This window comes from Lissotriton vulgaris, chromosome 1_1 (assembly GCF_964263255.1).
Source record: "Lissotriton vulgaris chromosome 1_1, aLisVul1.2, whole genome shotgun sequence".
Classification (NCBI taxonomy): Eukaryota; Metazoa; Chordata; class Amphibia; order Caudata; family Salamandridae; genus Lissotriton; species Lissotriton vulgaris.
The window spans coordinates 1357046690-1357052689 of record NC_141685.1 but is presented as its reverse complement, the minus strand read 5'-3'; positions in this window follow the sequence as shown (position 1 = coordinate 1357052689).

Genomic DNA, 6000 nt, shown 5'->3' with positions numbered 1-6000 from the left:
AGATGTCATCAGTGATGTCATCAGTGATGTCACTGACCATGTCATGAATGATGTAATATGTGACATCATTAGCAGTGGATTGCGGGTCCGCGATATATAGTTAGTGCAACTAACTATATATGGAATTTCAATGGTTTTGTGCAAATAAAATAAGGTTTTTTAAATGCTAATCCCTAACTATATATGGTCTATAACCTATGGTTTTTTCAGTGAATTTTCAAGGTTTTGTAAATGCAAATTCCTAACTATATATGGTCTATAACCTATGGTTTTTTCTGTGAATATATATATATATATATATTCCAGTCAAAGTTTCCCCGTTAAGGAGCCTCAACCTCACAGGGCAGGTGGTGCAGGGGTACGGAGCATCCCCAAAACATCCAGCACAACTTCCTCCACGTTCTTGAAAGGAATGCACCACACACTGGACTGTCCGACAAACACTTATTTATTCACCATCTACGCAGAGTGCCAGCAAGCAGATAATCTTTTGTAGAAGTCTTAAATCCAAACCTGACGCGTTTCAGCTGTCACAGCAGCCTTGTTCACAGGTAACTTTCACAGGATTTTACATTTCCTGCGTGATTACGCTAGCATTTTGAGGACTACCGGTCTCCAATGTAGTCTTCAAATACTTCAGTTCCCACAATGCAATGTAACCCATATCGCACATTAAGTCTCTTTATTTAAACTTGCAGTTCGTTTTCCCTTCATCTTAGTATTATGGGGACATTGCAGTTATATTTAAAGTTCACCAAGTGCGGTTACATGCATGTTTTCTTCCGATGTTATTTTGCATTTGCTGCCACCAATTGCACTCAATATCGAACATATGTTGGTCTTTCAGTCCTTCGTGAACGAAAATAAATGTTTCTTTTCTCACTCCCTTGCCTCGCAGATGCCATTTTTTGCACAGTCGAAATTAATCGTACCTTCATTTCATTTGACATTATGCTGGCGGGTCTGGCTCCTGTTAAACCAAATTCCAGCCAAAGTTTCCCCGTTAAGGAGCCTCAACCTCACAGGGCAGGTGGTGCAGGGGTACGGAGTATCCCCAAAACATCCAGCACAACTTCCTCCACGTTCTTGAAAGGAATGCACCACACAGTGGACTGTCCGAAAAACACTTATTTATTCACCATCTACGCAGAGTGCCAGCAAGCAGATAATCTTTTGTAGAAGTCTTAAATCCAAACCTGACGCGTTTCAGCTGTCACAGCAGCCTTGTTCACAGGTAACTTTCACAGGATTTTACATTTCCTGCGTGATTATGCTAGCATTTTGAGGACTACCGGTCTCCAATGTAGTCTTCAAATACTTAAGTTCCCACAATGCAATGTAACCCATATCGCACTCACAGGTTTCTTGGCAGTTTCCAACAAACTTTATTCAAGACAAACGCGTTTCGGGAAGCGTCCCTTCCTCAGTGTCATAAGGGAACGCGATTCAGGGCGCCATTTTTAAACATTCAAAACAGTGCAATGCCAATCGACAAAGAACTACACTCTGCACGATCATAGGTGCCATCTTAGAGTGTGTTTTGATGCGCTTTAAGCAAACATTGTTAGTATTTAGCCAAATACATACAGTTCTACTTCGATCATGCCGTGTATCGGCATAAATGTCTCACCATAGAGAGACACGTGTCCCTTGCAACCATGGTGTTGCAATTACTGTTTATATGACTAAGATCACGAGTGCGCGTTCGGTGCATGTCTCTCTTCATGATCCAAATATATGAAGATTTCGTATCACTCGTTGAGGTATTGAGTGACACTTAGGCAGGTAAAAGCCTACAATTATTCTATCGCACATAACGTGCTTCCAGAAATTTAAATCTTGCCGTGGTTCGGCAATTGCAGCCAAATGGCTGCATTTCCTCATATATAAACAGGAAACATTTCAAGAGACATGTTCTCCAGACACACACAACTTATCTTGTCAATTAAAATTCTTTTGGAATTCACAAAAATATACCTTCGAATTATTACATTTTCATTTTGTACTACAAATTACATCTTCTAGTATGAAAGAGAGCTGTCGTAGTAAACCCATCATAACATATTAAATAATCAAGTCAAAAGCATCAGTTTGGTCTAGATTCTCATACAGAGGTGATTAAGTTCACATAGATCACATTTCATTACTGTTATCCAAGATGAGAAGCCATCTCTTCCCCCGTATTGAGTCCCCCCGGTGTTTTTGTTTTGAGATCTACTATATATCGTGATTCGAGTCTTCTTAATTTCTGCAATTTGTTACCTCCCCTGAAGTTTTCGGGAACACAATCTAAACAAAAATATTTTAGAAGACCTCCATCACTATTATGCTTGATGGCAAAATGGCGAGCGACTGGATAGGAAAAGTCTTTGTTCACAATCGCTCGCATGTGCTCAAGAATTCTTAACTTTACCGGGTTGATTGTACTGCCTATGTATTTTAAATTGCACGGGCAGCTGAGGCAATATACTGCATGGCTGGTGTGGCATGACATGAACTTATCGATCCTCCTGCCTCCACTACACCCTCTCACTTCATAGGAAAGGACACGTTTACTGGATGCACAGGTTTTACATCTTCCACAAGGGAAGAACCCTTTTGCATCTTTTAATGTCCCTGGTTGTTTAATCAAGGGGTTTAGATGGCTATGTACCAAATGATCTCTTAACGACATTGCCTTCCTGAAGGTGATCAGTGGGGTGGGAGGGATATCCGGTCCGATGATGGAATCGGTTTTAAGAATATGCCAGTGTTTGATCATAATAGATCTTAATCTGTGAGAATCCACAGAATATGGCGTAATTAATCTGAATTTACCATCATCAGAGGTTGGACTATGTTTCTTTTTGAATAAGTCTCGCCTAGGTAGTTTTGTCACACGATTAAGTACATCATGTAACAGTTGTTGATTTTAACCTCTCTGTAGGAACCTCTCCACACTTCCCTGGGCTGCTATTTCAAAGTCATTGTCAAGTGTACTATTTCTTTTCAGACATAAAAATTCCCCATAAGGGATACTGTTAATCAGTCTGCGGGGATGACTACTGGACACATGCAATATGCTGTTGCCCGCAGTGGGCTTCCGATACAATGAGGTCTTGATTTTATCATTATCAACCTCTATTTTCAAGTCCAAGTAGTTAACTGTTTCTTTACTGATATCCCCAGAAAATCTCAAGTTACAGTTGTTATCATTTAGTACCTTGATATAATTCTCTGCTTCTTCCTTTGACCCTTCCCAGACCAAACAGATATCCGCAATCCGCGAGATTTGCGAATCTCCCGCAAAATCCGCAAATCCGCGAGCAGCGGATTTTGCTCGCACTGCTCGCACTGTTCGCGTGAGTTCGCGTGAGTTCGCGCCCCGCGAATAAGTGCAAAATTGCAGAAATACGATCTTAGCAAAACTGAAAGTAACTACTTACCAGGTTCAAAAGTTCAGGCTCATCATTAGTAGCCATTTCCTGTAGTGCTTCCTGAGGGGCCCCTCCAGAGTTCAGTTGCCAGTTGAAACTATTATGTGACCCTGCTCTGAACCTCAGAATAGTTACACATATGCCACAAAGGTCCTGAATTACAGCTAAGGGAGACAAGCAGGAGCCAGGCTGGAAGTTAAAATCCATTAATCAGCCCCTAATTCATTATTGTCAGTTGGGGCAGGGCAGGTGTTGTAACTAATTTTGCAACAATGAAAGCACTTAGCAAGTGCAAAAGATCACTAATCAGGGCGCACTAAGGAAGCAGGTGCCAGCTAAAAAAATATTCTGTGACACATTAATCAGCCCCAAATTAATTCAGGTCACTTGAGGCAGGGAAGGTGTGCTTTGCTTTGCCGAAAATAATGTACACTGGACAACCAGAGGGTGTGGTGATGAAACAGAGGGTGGCATGGGTGGGCCAGAGGGTGGCATGAGTAGTCAGAGAGTGGCAGTGGTGACAGAGAGTGGCAGTGATGAAGAAGAGTGTCCCAAACAGGCTGGACACGTAGAAACAACAAGTTCGCGAAACTTGCGACCCGACAGGTAAGTTCGCAATTTGCGAAAGTGTACAAAACCCTCGCGAACTGGCAGAAACACGGGCGAACACAAAAAAAAAAAAATCCGCAAATTCGCGGGAATTCGCGGATTTTGCGGATTGCGAATCCGCAAATCCGCAAAATTCGCGAACGCGAGATCCGCAAAATTCGCTCATGCCTAGTACCAAGCGACCACCTTGTTTGACCACTCAATGTTTTCTGGGGCCCAGGCTACCTGCTCCTCCCACCAGCCCACGAAGAGATTCGCGTAACTGGGGTTGAAGCAGGAGCCCATCGCTGTACCAGACAGCTGTCTAGACAATCTGTCCTGGAAAAGAAAGATGTTATTTCTTAGACAAAAATTAACACGTTCCAGTAACATTTTGTTATGCATGGCTAGTTTTAATGGCCATTTGTTTAGAAAGTACTCCACTGCATGCATTCCTTGTTCGTGATCTATGCATGTGTACAGGCGGGTTATATCAAGCGTAATTAGCCAATAGGATGGTAACCAGACCAAGGTTTCGATCTTTTCAATGAAGTTCGTAGGATCCCTGATATAGGATTTGAGGGTCAAAACAAACTCAAATAGGTAGTGGTCCAAAAACTTTGAAAGATTTTCTGGTAATCCCCCAATCGAAGAAATAATTGGTCTTCCTGGAGGTTTGACAATGTCTTTATGTATTTTAGGCAAATGATAAAAAGTTGGAATGATCGGGTCTGTGGTTTTCAAAAAAAGATATTCATCCAAATCCAACATTTTCATATCATGCCATTTCTTTAGGAGATTGTGTGCTTTCATGATGCTTTCTTGGTATTCCTTCTTGGTTGTTATTTCATAGCAATGTGGGTCTTTGAGTTGACGCATGGCTTCATCTGTATACTGTTCTCGCGATAAAATAACAATGTTCCCTCCTTTATCAGAAGGCTTACAGATGATAGTCGTGTCCTCTGATAACGTTTTAATTGCCAACCTTTGAAATTTTTGATGTTATATGTCTGTTTTTTGGATGCAGGTTCCACTCGAATTGCCATCAGATCCCTGATGACAGCATCCGAAAAAGTGTCAATGGCATCAATTGGAGTTTGTGGTAGGAACCTGGAAGTTAATTTCAGACCACTTCTTGGTGCCTCTTGCTCAATCTCAATATTAGCTAGTCTTTGTGTCAGTGAGTTTGTTTCATCATGTCTGGACTCCGACCGAAGACTTTCTAACAGTTCACATGCAGTCAAGTCATTAACATTAAGAAGATCAGTTTCTTTTTGATTGTGTCTTAGATATTTAGTTTCCTTGCTTGTAGGTTTGACCTTAAAAAATTTATGCAACTTGATTTTCTGGATAAATTTGAAGAGATCTATTCTTGTCTGGGTGTACTCCATGCGAACATTAGGACAGAAGGTTAGTCCCAATTTGAGGACAGATTCCTCACAGGTTGTCAATGTCCTATCGGATAAGTTCACAATTGTAAGCTGGTCTTTTGATTTATCTTCTTGAACCTCGCTTGCTCCTTGTTATTCTTGGGGCCCTATTTGCCTTTGTTTTTGCGGCTGCTTTTCCCTTTCCAGCCACCTCTCCTAGTTTGGCGTCGTCCTCCGGGGGTTTGTTCTTTCCTCCCCTTAGCCAATTCAGCCTGATGATGGTGAATTCGTGCTGAAAAGGGGTTTTGACTAACACCCCAGACGGTCCGGCAATTTCATTCCCCGATGTCTCACTTCCAGTGACTTCGGAATCAGAGGTTTCAATTCTTTCTTCTGCTGTGGCAGCAGGCTTCAGATTTTTCTTTGCTAGATCTTTCCGTGTTTGATCGTATTTTTTCGCAAAGGTTAACACCCTTCCCAAAGCATAGTCCCTCTCGTCCCGGTCAAACTTTTCTTGTTTTCTTGTTTTGATTTTAAGCTCGTATTTTTCCAACCTCTTCTTCATTGCTGCTCTTAAATGTTCTTGTTGGTCTTTATCAGTGTTTTTCGTCAGCTCCTCCTCCATG